The following is a 16045-nucleotide window of genomic DNA, read 5'->3' as shown; positions in this document are numbered from 1 at the left end:
TATATTTTTATGTAGTTTAAATATTCCCTTAATTTTGAAATGGTCATCACCCTTGCCTAACATAGAAATTATACGTTGACATAATTCATCGTTTTGTTGCACTTTCATCCAATACAAAAAGTATTCTTCTTCGAGTAAACCAATATCTGTGCAGTTTACATGTAAAGTGGAAGGAAACAAATTGTTTTGTGACTTAATTGGATATCTACTTAACGCGTCCGCGGCCGTATTTGCAGAACCACTAACATGCTGAATTGTATAATCATAATTTTGCAATTTCAAAGCCCATCTGTTAAGCCTTGGATTTAACGATCTTGCTGAATTTAACCAAGAAAGTGATTGATGGTCACAGTGTATTACAAATGGTCTGCCCAATAGATATATTGAAAATTTTTCCACGGAAAAAAGGATGGCAAGACATTCTATTTCATGCACAGAATATGTTAATTCTGAACCTCGTAAAACTCTGCTCGCATACTGGATAATCAAAGTTTCACCATCGTCAGAATATTGCCATAAGACTCCACCGATTCCTATTTTACTGCCATCAGTATTTACATGGAAAGTGTTGTTCAAGTTAGGTTGAGCTAACATCTCCGGAGACAAAGCCAATTCCTTCAGACGTTTAAATGCCTGGAGATGTGCTTCATTCCATTCCCATTTCTTATTCGTTCTAAGTAAATCGTATAAAGGAGCCGCAATCATTGCAAACTTATCCACAAATTTTCTCCTCCAATTTACCATTCCTAAAAATTTTCTTAAGGCTTTTCTATTTGTTGGAGTAGGATATTCAGTTATTGCTAGATTTCTTTCTGGATCTACAGCGATGGTTTCACCTGATACTATGTGACCAAGAAACTTCACTTCAGTTTTACAAAATGTGCACTTCGATAATTTGATGGACATATTTACTTCTCTCAAAGTTTTCAACACGTAGTCCAAATGTTTTAAATGACTTTCCAGTGATGATGAAAATATAAGAATATCATCCACATACACTATAAGAAATGAACTGGTATCATTGCCAAACACTTTATGCATTCTGTCGACAAAAACACTAACAGCACTCTTAATACCAAAGGGCAAAAAATGAAATTCCATTAAAATACCACGATATGAGAAAGATGTGAACTTATAAGATCTAGGTGTCAGTGGTATTTGAAAATATCCACAAGTTAGGTCAATCGTCGAAAAGAATTTTGCGCCTCTCAACCTAGGCAAAAGTTCAGATATAGGTTCAACCTGTGTCATGGGTGAATTACATGTTCATTCAGCTTCCTAAAATCAACAACAGGACGCCACAATCCACCTGCCTTTGGAACTATGTGGAGAGGGTTCCGGTATGGAGAAGTACTTTCATGAATTACTCCCCACGTTTTCCATTTCTTTAATTCTTTCTCCATATCATCTCGCCTAGCGAATGGAATAGGATACGTAGATGCCACTATAGGTTCATTCGTATCTAGCTCTATGTCATAAGATTCCACCTTGGCTGCCTTTGGTTTGTCCGAAAACACATCTTGATACTTCAGTAATAAATTATATAAATTATCAGCAACTCCAGCTTCACAATATTCGTTGCCATAAACTTTCTTATGGATATCTTCTTCAGAAGCTAGATAAGCAGAATCATTAACATGAGAAGATTCAAATGTCAAAGTTTTACAAGATTCAATTACGGAATTTTGCGAGCAAGTATTATTTGTAGAACTCGGAACAAAAGGAGCTGATACTTCCTTACCACTTGAATGAATTAGTTCAATAGTGGACATACGATAATTAATTATAGCCTTGTACTGCCACAAAAATGGTGCTCCCAAGATCAAATCGGCATGTAATTGTTTAACTACATATAAACCCACGTGGAAAAATTCATCTCCCAACTGCATAATGACATATTTAAAACCTACAACTTTTATACGTTGCTCACCAGCGAAACAAGCCAACTGAATTCCTTCTATTGGTTCCAGCTTTATACTTGGTAATAAAGAACTTAGAGTGATCCAAACCTTGTAATCCAACAAATTACATTGACTACCAGTGTCAATTAAACAATTAAGAAACAAGTCACAAATTCTTCCCTGTATTTCTGGTGCTTCAAGTAAAGGTGTAGGAGTTCCTTTATCTGTAACAGTCCACTCAGGCTCTGAATCAAACCACTCCAGCAAAAATGCAACAGGTAAAACATCTTCTTTATCAACGCCTAAATATTTAACTCTATTAAAGTCACCGAGACAAGACTTAACATGCAAAAGGTAAGGATCAAAATTACAAGTAAGTTCCATGTGGTCATCCTTTGGCAGGGCGAATTGGAGCGCATTTCCCCGCCTTAGTTGTTTAATGTTCTCGGAGGGCTCCCACTAGTAGCATTAGTTACTGAGGAACATTCTTGATTTAAACTAATGTCATTGCAATTCATTCCATTTCGGAAATTTCCATTGTTCCTTGCTGAAATCTCTGAGTTAGTGTTAATGGAGTCACCTCGCAATTCTGTATTGGTCGGACTTTGAAATCTTCTATTCCTGTTGTATCTAGGTGCATCTGTATTATTGCCATTACTAGCGTTCCCTTGAGTGTTTGTTCTTCGATTGTTATTATGAAAGTACAAACTTCGATCGTTACCTTGTCGCCTATAGCTCTCTTGGTTAGCTCCAGATTGCCTATAGTTGTTTCTGGGATTCCTAGCAGCTGGTTGGCCTATAAGTCTCTCTGAAGCTACTGTTTGGGTAGATGAATCACTGCATGACTTATTTTCCATAGACACTTGCCTTACAAAATGCCTAGATTTTTCGAACCTATTCGAGTTGTACTCCCCACTTATATAATCACCAGGTAGTGACAAAGATTTGGTTTTATCACTAGAATATAAGTCTATTGTCCTGAGTTTTTGTGTTAATTGTTTAAGGTTGGAAATTTCGTGACAACCCACATTCTTAGAAACTGTTTCTGGCAATTGCTTCAGAATTACTCTTATTATCTCAGCTTGTTTAGGCTTTTCTACAAGGTTGCAATATGATGAATATACCTTCAATGCGTACGCTTCTAATGATAAACCAGAAGATGTGTTGTATTTACGAGAACGCAAAACTGCCAGTTGGCTTTCTAACAAATCATTCGAAGCAAATTGTTCAAGAAACTTGCACACAAAATCATCATATGATGAGAAATTCCGTCTTTCACTATTGAACCAATACGCTGCAGTATTGTAGAAACATTTGTGAATAACTTGCAGGCGATATTGAGAAGATACACCAATCAAATTTAACATTGTTGTCAGCTGGTCTATAAACTCCCGAGCTGATTGTTTCGAGACGTCACCTCCAAAACGTGGTAACTGGCTTAGCTCATTTACACGAATAACTTTACCCGGGCATTCTCCAAATGGGTTTCTTGCAGAAATATTTGTATTACATTCTTCACGCGCAGGTTTACAAAACTGGTTTGATTCAAAATTTGGAGACTCAGAATTCTTAGAAGCAATGTTAATTGGATTATTCAAAATGTCATTTCTGGGAATGTAATTTTGATTACAAAACATCGGACTCATTGAAGTTGTAGTATTTGTATTACCAGCTACAGTATATAATGGCTTCTCACATGAAGGAATATGCTGAAAATACATTTGTGAAATTGGATTATTTGAATAAGCTTTCGTTGTACAACACTGAGTTTCATTATGAAAACTGGCATTCAGAGGACTTCCATAACCATAATGGTTAGTAGAACAAGGTTCATTGTAATGCACTCTATATGCATTCTCCGAAAGTGCGAGGTCCCTATTGGCCAACGGATGTGTAGTGAAATGAGCAGGTGATTCGTTACGTGATGGAGGATCCAACAAATAAGATGTATTGGAAAGCCTATAGGTAAAATCAGTTCCAAAAGAAGTAGCGTTCTGACCTGATTTACGTTTAGTAATTACAGGTACATCAATATCAGATGAATCATAACCCGAAGAACCAACACCACGTTTGTCACTAGCCCGAAATTTAACATTTCGTGATCTTCGATTTGAATTTGCGTTATTTGTTTGACAAGCCACATGCTCAGTTTGTTTACTATTTCCATCCTCTTCGCTCAGTTCTCGTCTTCCATTCAAAGTTTCGTTAGCAACACTGTTGCTGATGGCATTTCCTTGCTCCAAAGAAATAACCCTATCTCTAAGGTCATTTACCAGGGTTTCAGAGCTACATGTAGCAGTCTGAACTACCTTCATTCTATCTAATTCCGCATTTAATGTTTCAAAACTAACCTCATGTTGAGTAAATTTCTCCATAATTTCATCATTGCAGACTTCCAACCTTGCCAACTTTCCGTCATGACTCTTCATTTGTTCTTGAATAACTGAAACTTCGACATGCATTGTACTAATACCTTCATCCAATTTACACCTCAACTCACTGCTAACATTTTGACAAGTTTGGGCAACATCTTGTAACGAATGTTCAATATGATCAAGCCGGCCGTTAAACCTAACATTATGCTGCTGTAATTCATTTCGAATGGCTTGAAACTTCTCTTCCAGATTTTCATTATTTTGTTGCAATTCCCTTTGTAATAATTCATTATTTTGTTGCATATCCTTTTGCAACTCCTTTTGTAACATTTCATTATTTTGTTGCATATCCTTTTGCAACTCCTTTTGTAACATTTCATTATTTTGTTGCATATCCTTTTGCAACTCCTTTTGTAACATTTCATTATTTTGTTGCATATCCTTTTGCAACATTTCATTATTTTGTTGCAATTCCCTTTGTAATATTTCATTATTTTGTTGCAATTCACAGCGAATGTTCTGTTGCAACTTTTCTTGAAGATTTTCATTATTTTGCTGCAAACTTTGGGTAACCGTAACTTGAAATGCAGCAATAATCTTGTCCAAGTTGGGATTCACTGTACTTGTATAAGATTTTAACAAAAATGGATCAAAATCTGGTTTACAAGATTTACAAAAATAGCTTTCATTAGAAGAGCTAAATATTACCCAGTGCATTACAGTCAAACCTCTGCACTCCAAATGTTCCCATTTATTGCAGCTATTGCACTTCACAAGACGGGAATCTGCTTCAATGTTACTGCAACAAATAATATTCTTCATTGGGTCAGCATTTTCTTCAATAGTTTCATTTTCCCTGAAACTATCGACGACATCGGATCTTAAGAAAACTCCCGTTCTTAAGTTGTAAGAATGTTGCTTCCGATCCATTATTTAAAGTAATCAGAAGATAACTTCCATACTACATATTCACGAATCCTGGCTGAAGGTCGCCATAATTGTTGCTGTTATTTTTGTATTAGCAATTAGTAAAAATATATTATTTGTTTTAAGAAAGAAAAATACTGAAATCTACTTACGAATTGGTATATTACACTATATCCCATAATACATAGTTAGAACAGTAACAGTGATAATGCAATGTCTTTCTTCTTATCAAAGATTTTTATATTACTTAATTGTGAATGTTATAAAAAGATGACAGTCACAGGCGTCACATTGAGTTCAAACAAACCCGTCACATGTTGCTCCGGCATCCGATCCAGGAACCGCAGCCAATAGGAGCCGTCGATGAAGTAAGGTCAGGCTGCTGTGTTCCCAGCAGATATCACAACAGGGACGGGTAATGTTGCTACAACCAAGTGAAGGAACACGCGCGGGAGAGTGGGGCTACATGGAGGGTAACGTGACTGAAGCGTTTACGTTTCGCCCATTTCTACCTTGTACTACCTTTGATTAGCAGCCAGCACCTGGATTAGCCTTTCATCCTCAAAAGTGAATAATTGTTTATCGTCAGGTCCGTAATCGATCCAAGTTGCGTATTGTTTCATTTCAATACGGAACTTGGACCCTATTTAAACTGATTCCGAAAAAAAGGTTCCTGGACCGTGTGAAATTGAACCTGGAATAGAGGTTCCCGGACCGAATTTAAATTGGTTCGAAAAAAATATTCCCGGACCGTATTTAAATTCATCCGGAAAAGGTTCCTGGACCGTATTAAAATTTAATCAGAAAAAGGGTTCCTGGACCGTATTTAAATTGATCGGGAAAAAATGTTCCTGCACCGAATTTAAATACTTTACAGATAAAAAGGTTCTTTACGGTCCGAAACACATTTACGCTTGCTGATTTTCTCTCCTGGACCGGAATTGAATCGATTTAAAATTCCTGGACCTTTAACAACCCTGTCACTATGTGCCTCCAGCGGGTATCGAACCCGGAATTAAAAAGACCTATAGTATGAGTAAACTTAGAGAAGAGAACTCCACGGCCGTTGGTATAGCCTATAAGTCTCCAAAACTGAACGATGTACGATAATCAGCCTTGGAATAAGATAAAGGATTTCTGGCCTTCCAGCTTTCTTCGGACTCTTTACAAGCTTCAAGATCAGAGGCGGCGATTAGGGGGAGAGGGGAGAGGTTTCCCCTCCAACACACACACACACTTTTTGCCACTTTGCCCCAGCGCTATGCTAAACCTTACCTACCAAGGGAAAGTAAAGTGTCCTCTCAGTTTCGGCACCTTGCCCTCCCCCCTCCAGTTTTGGAACCCAATCGCCGCCACTGTTCAAGATTTATGGTCAACGCTCTTACTGTATTCCTCCCATATTTCCTCCTAGCATCTTTTTGGGAGGAAGAAGTCCTGCAGGAAAACCAAGAATTAGATGGGAGGGCAGTATCCAGAAGGACGCAGACTCCATCCTTTACATCAGAAGCTGGAGAAGAGCAGCCCAAGACAGGACGTACTGGACGTTCCTTCTGGAGGAAGAAAGTTGGGAGGCCATGGCCCGAAAACGAGCCGAAGCGCCATAGGTAACAGGTATCACAAACTGCTAAATACGCATTTCATCACATCACACACTGAGATGTATCTCTGCAATTTTGCTTGAATAGGATCGGTTCTTGCGGCATTTGCTAGAACTGTTTCATCAGCAGTGTTTGGAAATTACAGTTATTTTTTAGGAGTGAATATAACTTTGTTTTTCAAGTGCACCGTATAACGATGGAGGCCCGTATCAAGGATTTTTTTAGAGGGGGAAGGCAGATCCGAAAATGTGGAACAAAGAGATCTGAAATGCTGTTGGATTAATTGAATTTTTACATTGCCTTTCTGCCACTTTTGGCTGATCGCGATTATGAAGATGAGTCATGATGTGATGAAATTGATAAAGGGACACCCACAAAGAACACCATGCCCAGGACGTAATTCGAACCCGGGACCTCTGGAGTCGTAGCGCGCTGTGCTAACCACTCCGCCACGGAGGCCGGCAAGAAATATTAGATGCAACCACCAATGCAACGGTAGTATTACAGCTAGAGCTTAAAGTACAATTGTAGAGTTGCAATATTATAGTCCAATAAGTAACGGAGGAATTGAACTCACCGATAAACACCCCCGCCCCCTCCCAACTCTACAATCAGTAACACAGGATGCTCAAGTGTTGCTCGGTAAATTTGCACATGAGTATTTTCGTTCATTTTTCTCTTGCCTCCTACGTATTTTTAAGCACTGTATTTTTACATATGCTCTTGCAAAGATCGTCTGCGTTTCAAATATTGAAGATCTCAATGCGTAAACGTAAAACAAAGAGAATAAACATTGTGATGAAAAATTTGCTTGGCAATATTTATGAACCCCACTGTACTTTCAATTTCATACCTTTATTTTTCATTTCTCTAATGAAAATTTGTATTAATTATAGATGGTCATCAATGAGAAGAGAACGGTACACTTTCACTTCTTGCTTGATATACGTCTAGCGGCGATTGGGTTCCAAAACTTGGAGCGCTAGGTGTCAAAACTTGGGCGTCAAGGATAGTTTACTTTCCCTTTGTACAGTGCGGGGGCAAACTTACACTTAATTTGTAAAGTAACGATCACAGTAACTGAGTTAAATTTCGAAAACAGTAACTGTAATTGGGATACTCTTTTTTAATGAGCAAAGTAACTGCGACGGTGACTGAGATATTTTCAACAAACAGTTTTCCAAAGACTGCATAAAAGTGTTATAATTTTCTCAGTTTGATTAATTAGTTGATGATATTTGTGTTTACTTAGGTTGATTTATCCTTGCAGAGCATTAATTGGTAAAGATACTCTAGAATTTCGTGCAAAATTGTGAGTCAGAGATTTATCCAGATTTTTCTGGGGGGGACTAAGTTCGTATTTAGGAAGGTGTAACTGTATATGAAGAGCCCAAATGATCATAAATTGGCCCTATGTATAGAAAATTAAAGAGATGTTGAGGAAAATTGTGGGGTTTGTAAGGGGTGTTGGTGTGTGTGTGTATATACACATCGCGCAGTCTCGGTGGCTGGGCGACGAACTCACAATCTCACCTCCAAAATTTGGAGGCTCGAGTCTCAGTCTAGGCTCATAAATTTCATGCAATCATCATTCAGCTTCATCGTCATTATTAGCCTAAATTGACAAAAAACGGCGTAAGATAAGAAAAATACAAATATAGCCTACTCCACATGAAAATTCCAGAACACAAAAAAAGTGCCTGATGGGTCCACCTCTAGGAATTTCACCAATAGTACTGTACCAGTAAATTTAGCGAATCTCCTCTATACTTCTAATAACCTTGAATCTCCTTGCAAGTACAATTTACATAAACACCTTCTAGGAAGGGAATCTCATTAAAATACATTTTGAAATTAAATAAATATGGTTTTGTTGACTTCGTAAACTCGTTTACAAAATAATATTGTTCTTACAGCCTAACTTAACATATTGAATATTTTGTTCTGGGAATTATACTATTAATAAGTATGTCGGTCTAAGTGAGCTATTTCTATAAAAAGAATTGCAAACGTGTTCATAATTCTGTCATTTTGTTATTTTTTAGTAATTGAAGGAAAATTTAATTTCTTCTGAATTTGTAAAACAAATTTCCAATGCAGATGCTTTTCTTAAGGAGAAACAATGATTAATGAACCAAACAATCAGTTTCTTTCATGAAATGTTTTACATTCTATTAAGAATCAGTAGGATATTGATTATTATCGATAAATTAATTAGTATATAATAGCAGATATCGGCATCGGTAAATATTTAAGACCAGTCCTTACATTACATTTACAGTTCCGTCAGTTCAGGGTTACATAATGGGAAAATGCATTGTTTTACTCTTAGTGCAAGGCCAAACTGCGCTGACCACTACATAAAATTTCAAGCCCTTGTACATTAAAGCCACTACGGTTTATGCAAAATCTCAATAGAAGTTAAGAATTGTTATAGTTTGTATAAATGTTTCTACACCGATTAGGGAAAATTGTGTTTATTTCATATGCTCAAGTAAAAAAACAAACAGAAGAAATTAACCTTTGCTTTGGTAAAATCATATTTCTACGGACCAGTTTATATAATATTTAACGATATGCATATGCTAGGCTAAAAATAAAAGAACTTCTTTCGTTTTTGAAAGACTTGCAAGCAAACAAAATAGTGCATTTATGAAAATAATTATTATTTTTGTTAAAAGAAGGGTAATGAGGATAAATTAAAACCAATAATAAATTTAGTTCCTCCCCTTTATATAAATTTAGCCCTAGTTTATAGAACTAGGTCAAGGGGAGAGATTATAAAAATATTGGGTACAAATAATGATAGATAACTTCAATATTCTGAGTGAGTTAGATATTTAATAAATTAAATTAGATGGTTAAGGTTTATTCGTAATTAAATGAAATGCATTAATTAGTTATATCTGTAGCAGGATATTCAAGTACGTATGTTAGTCTACATTAATGATAAATACAATTAATATATTGCATTAGACTTTCATTTGCTCTGAAGAAGATTCAACTATATCAAATAATCCAACCTACGAGAGTAAGTGTGTGTAAGCGACACTATGGATTTTATGGTCTATCGGCGATGACGTAGTTGTAACGCTGTGTCTCATAATGAAGAGGTCCCGGGTTCGATTACCGTTGGAAGCACATAGTATTTCAGATCCAACTTTAAACTGTAGGCCTAGTTCCAATTAGCCTATATGTGCTTAAAGTGGGCTTACGAAACTTTAACAGTTTAGTTTCCTTGAAAATAACAAAATATTGCTCATGTATAGTTTATTTAGTACTAGAAATAACTTAAATATATATATTAAAGTGCAATATTCCAGTATTCAATTTTCACACGTTTGCAATACTATAATCATCATTTGCGTAATGAATAAATATAGTGTAAAATAGTATTTCACAACGTGTCAATTTCTGTGAAAACACATTGATATTGTCGTTTAACTGTTAATTTCCCTGTTTGATTTTATTTGAATGAAACAGTTAGTACAATCCCAATTTGCCCTTGCACATGAGCTGAACTCAAACTTTGTTCTACTTGATTTTGCTTACACCGCAGTTAAAAAGAATCAAGTACATTTGCGCAAGTCATTTAAAAATATTCTTATAAATCTAGAATTGTGATTTATGCTCTTAAGTTTTGGAACTTCAAGGTATGTTACTGATCAATCATTACTGTGTATTTTAAAATGTCTTAAGTAAAACGATAAGTTATAATAATAAATTTTAGCTTCTTAGTGGGTTTAAGCAGAATTATCATGTCAAACCGTTTTGTTAGGTGCATATTTTTCTGTAGTTTCTATTACAAGAGGAATATTTTAGGACGACAATTTTGAAAAATTACAAATTTCGCTACAGCAAAAGATTGGAATTTGTACATTTGAACCTCAAACAGAACAGTAAAATTCAATTTCATCATAAATAATATACAGAATTTGTTTGTATATATGTTACAAAGTTTATTGTTATAAAAAATAAACCAACCCAAAATGAAATTACAGCGTGGGTGAAAATCGTGCCGTTAATACATTGGGAATACATGATTAATGTTCCTTTTTCTTTCCAAATACATCATCAAACTGTTATTGTTATGAAAATTTTACTTAAATTCTTCCCAAAATTAGCAAAGTGTGTAGAGATGTAAACGGAGAGCGCTCGCAATATCCATCATGTACTTTATGCTCCCTGGACTTCATCACTTTCATCTTCAACCTCGACGTCTTCAACTTCAATCTCATCATCAGCCGTTGCCTCTTGATACTGTTGATATTCAGACACCAAATCGTTCATGTTGGATTCTGCTTCTGTGAACTCGAGCTCGTCCATTCCTTCACCAGTATACCAATGCAAGAAAGCCTTTCTTCTGAACATAGCTGCAAATTGCTCAGAAATGCGTTTGAAGAGTTCTTGAATCGCTGTTGAATTTCCAACGAAGGTGGATGACATCTTTAGCCCTCGGGGTGGAATATCACAAACGGCTGTTTTTACATTGTTTGGAATCCACTCGACGAAGTAGCTGCTGTTTTTGTTCTGGATGTGCAGCATTTGTTCATCAACTTCCTTCATAGACATTCGACCTCGGAACATGGCAGCTACGGTTAGATAACGACCATGGCGTGGATCGCATGCAGCCATCATGTTTTTGGCATCGAACATCTGCTGGGTCAGTTCAGGCACTGTCAGAGCTTGATACTGTTGACTGTTACGAGAAGTGAGAGGTGCAAATCCAGGCATGAAGAAATGAAGTCGTGGGAAAGGTACCATGTTGACAGCCAATTTTCGGAGATCTGCATTAAGTTGACCAGGGAAGCGCAGGCATGTAGTTACACCAGACATTGTAGCTGAGACCAGATGGTTTAGGTCGCCGTAGGTTGGAGTTGTCAGCTTGAGCGTTCTGAAGCAAATATCGTACAGGGCTTCATTGTCGATGCAGTACGTCTCGTCGGTGTTTTCAACAAGCTGATGCACAGATAGAGTAGCATTGTAAGGTTCTACAACTGTGTCTGACACTTTGGGAGATGGAACAACACTGAAAGTGTTCATTATCCTGTCAGGATATTCTTCTCTGATCTTTGATATCAAAAGTGTTCCCATACCAGAGCCTGTGCCTCCACCAAGCGAGTGTGTCAGTTGAAATCCTTGCAGGCAGTCGCAGTTTTCAGCTTCTTTTCTCACAACATCAACAACCGAATCTACAAGTTCTGCTCCTTCCGTATAATGTCCCTTTGCCCAGTTGTTACCGGCTCCGCTGTGACCGAATACGAAGTTGTCAGGTCTGAAGAGTTGTCCAAACACGCCAGATCTAACTGAATCCATGGTTCCAGGTTCCAAGTCGACCAGAATTGCCCTCGGGACATACTTTCCTCCGGTTGCTTGATTGTAGTATACACTAATTCTCTCCAACTGAAGATCAGAATCGCCATGATAGGCTCCCGTAGCATCTATACCATGTTCATCTGATATAACTTCCCAAAATTTGGCCCCAATCTGATTTCCGCACTGGCCGGCTTGAATGTGAACTATTTCCCTCATTTTTGCTGAGTTTGACACTGAAATTCACTAAAATAATAATTGATATTGCGAGTACTTTTCTGCTACGAAGAATTTAGATATCTGGTTGGCGATAAATAATCCGTTTCCATGGAAATTATGATAGTCTTTTGTTACAGTTGTCCAGCACATAGATATTTAGTACTAGATAAGAATGTCTACTACGTTATACCTTAAATTGCTATTGCATTCGTTTCAAACTCAGAAATTTTAATTTTCATGCACGTAATGTTTAATGTCTGCATCCTGTAATTCAACTTAACACAATTTTTCTTAAATTTTTCGAAGAAATGAAGCTAACAATTTAGATAACGTTTGAATGGTAGAGTATTGAGTGAGAGAGACACAATTTCGAAACCTTCGGTTCCATATGCGAGTCCTGGCGTGAACATCAGAGGCGCAAACAATAATTTTTGTCTGGGGGGGTGGGGGCAAGTACCAGGATAAACGTACCAATAATAATAATAATAATAATAATAATAATAATGTTATTATTATTATTGTTATTAATTTGCTTTATTTTACTTCGTTTTTGTGCCACTTTTGACTAATTTGCGAAGATGGGGATGAGTGATGATATGATGAAATTGATGAATGGACATTCACAAACATCCATGCCCAAGCCGGAATTGGAACCCGGAACCAACGACATAATAATAATAATAATAATAATAATAATAATAATAATAATAATAATAATAATAATTATTATTATTATTATTATTAGTAGTAGTAGTAGTAGTAGTAGTAGTAGTAGTAGTAGTAGTATCAAAGACGGTATTACCCTCGTAAATTATGAAAAAAGGAGTAGAAGTTGGTGCTAAAGCATTTGTGTTTGAATTATTTTTTCAACACGTTCAATTTCATTAACGCGTTAATAATGGAAAACTAGCACACAAACTATTTTTGAAAGACAGAAAATGCTTGATAAATGCATTCCAAATATAATTATTTTTTACATTAACATGTATAACTTTCATGCACGATATATGTTTCACATATATGCAACATGGAGCGTATTAAAAGTTTCTTTAATAGGTATTATATACAACATATATTATTTAAATACATTAAACAACCAATTCATCCATCTCACAATAAACCAACAGCAAAAAATACATAAATTGTCTCTCAAATGTGCACGCTCCCTTTCCTCAAAACAATTCTTCATGCATTCAAGACAAAATCAATTCAGACAAGTCTCATTTCTCTGTCTAGGAATTTACACTGCATTACAGAGAACAATGATATATTGCAAGCGAAGCGAGCAAGAAAATTTTTGGATCCAATTTTTGTCGAGGCTGAAATCAATATTGATTTAAGAGGGTGCAAATAATTTCACGGGACGCCATGGCATTCTATCTCTTACAACTTTTGTGCCTCCCCAATGGTGTACTGGTAACATCGTCGCTTTGTGATCAAGGGGTCCCAGGTTCGATACCCGGTGGAGGAAAATTTCACAGTGGTTCGGATCCCACTTTAAACTGTAGGTCCAGTCCCAATTAGCCTTTCTGTGCGTAAAGTGGACTTAAAATCACAAATCAATCAATCAATTGTACAACTTATTCTCATTTAGATCGTTCGGCGCCCAACGCCGATTCCCGCCGCCCCCTAACTACAGTTCTGAACTTGATAAGACCAAGAAAAGCAGGCACTGCGAGCGAAGCGAGCAAGAAAATTTTACGAATAGTGTTTTTATTTGCATACAATTTGAAGTTGTGGGCGGTAATTGCCCCCTGCAGGTACACTTGGCCGTCAATGTTTGACCCCCTTGCCCACCTAGAACTCATTTTCGTCCAAGGTTGGGTGGGGGGGCAAAGCCCCGCCTGCCCACCCCTCTGCTTGCGCCACTGGTGAGCATGAGTGTCTTCTCATCACTTCAATCTAATCATCATTCTTTATCATCTTCGTGATTAGCCTAAAGAGGCAGAAAAGCAACATAAAATAAGAAAATGCAATAACCGTTTGCATAACCTTTAAACAACATACCAGAAACGGTATTGAAATATTTCAATTCAGAAAACATTCTATGAAATTACATTTTCATAAATAAAAGCATTGATATTTTATAAGGGCTGTGTTCTATACACACACTCCAACACCTCCTCACAAATTTTCACTACACTCACTAGCATTCGCAGGGAGGGAACAATTGTGGCTACAGCCCCTCCAGAAATTTCGAGGAAAATCAAAATTCTCAAATGAAAGTAGTAAAGAACTCGGGGAAATCAAAAGTCATAAACCACTCCTTAAAATGATCCCCAATGACCATTGTTGTCTTTGAACAACTTTTATAATGATGGTTAAAAATGGCAATTTCGAATTGTGCTACAAAAAATGTTCAGTTTGATTTTTTCGCTAATGTCAGAGATTTTGTAGTGTTTTGAAATATATTATTTGAATGTAATTTTTCTAGTATTTTTCAAAATTTCACCGTGCAACTATTGAATAAATTAAATGACAGAATATTGTTTGAAATAAAAATTGTAGCCTAATTTATAATCTTTAAAACGATATAAGTTGATTGTACTTTTAATGAAATATGCGTCATAAAATGTGTGTTCAAATGGAGGAGAGTACCAAAAAAAAAGTGTATCTTCATCAAAGCCCGGCGACCAAATTCAGAACAATTGACTTTTTGATAAAGCAAGAGACTTCGTAGGAATCATTGTTATACCATTTAATATATTTTCAACATCCATTTTTTTCTTCAGAAATGCTCCAAATAGTGTAAACTATCAAAATAAATCAATTTTTAAAAATAGTACCTTGTAGCAATCCTCGAAATGGAAATTAATGGCTTTGCCCAGTTTGAGGAAAGGTGGGAGATGCTTGTATGGATCAACATGGAGAAAATGCAGTGGGTGGGGGATTCCTATGCAAAATATTCTAGTGAGGCAGGCCCGCCTTCAGCCCCCTTGATATTGGGCAAAACTGTTTTCTGTAATTTGTTTACGGTGAAGAGTGAAAATATAAACAGCAGATATTATTTTGCTCACAACTTTCGTGAAGGATAAATTCAAAGAACATGAACAATAGCTAATACATTTGTCCATCATATTTATAAGAAGAAGTATATGTAGCGGCAAGTATTTAGAACCAGTAGCGTACGCAGGATTTCATCAAGGGGGGTGTTATTTCGAAAACTTTCTACAAGTTCACATTACCATTGTTTTATTATACTTTAATTAATTAATTAATTAATAATAATAATTAATTAATAATTCTTATAATTAATTAATTAGTTTAATTACTACTAATAATTACTACTAATGCAGCTGTTATTTATGAAAGAAATAGAACAAAATTACATTTCTTTTGTTTCTTTGTTACAAAATAATTGTCTAGTCAACGGTTATTTGTCCATAAAAAGAAGCAAATATATTGGATTTATTGAAATAATCGAAATATGAAACTCATTCAAGGAGCCCCGCTGGTCTAGTCTGACAACTTCGTGGGATATTCGGGTTCGATTCCCGGAATTGGTTGGAATTTATCCAGCCTTGTCTCCGCACCCAGCTTCATAGCAATGGGTACCTGAGAGCAACCCTGGGGGATGAAGGCTGCCGGAGCATGGTGCTGATCACATCACCTGCAAAATAGTTCGAGATCGAGAATCTTTGGGGCCCACCACACCACTACGTGTGCCTTCATGGCACGGTGCTATATGCATGGGGAAATTTGCATTTATGGA

General features: G+C 36.5%; 1 pseudogene; it reads right to left on the bottom strand.

The window, feature by feature from the left end:
* Nucleotides 1–10735: 10735 nt before the first annotated feature.
* On the bottom strand, nt 10736–12439 carry LOC145987881 (tubulin beta-4 chain pseudogene; annotated as a pseudogene).
* Nucleotides 12440–16045: the final 3606 nt, after the last annotated feature.

Source organism: Lepisma saccharinum, chromosome 5, assembly GCF_977018435.1.
Source record: "Lepisma saccharinum chromosome 5, izLepSacc3.1, whole genome shotgun sequence".
Taxonomy (NCBI): domain Eukaryota; kingdom Metazoa; phylum Arthropoda; class Insecta; order Zygentoma; family Lepismatidae; genus Lepisma; species Lepisma saccharinum.
Note: the sequence above shows the minus strand (reverse complement) of the source record. Positions and strands in the feature narration are given on the sequence as shown.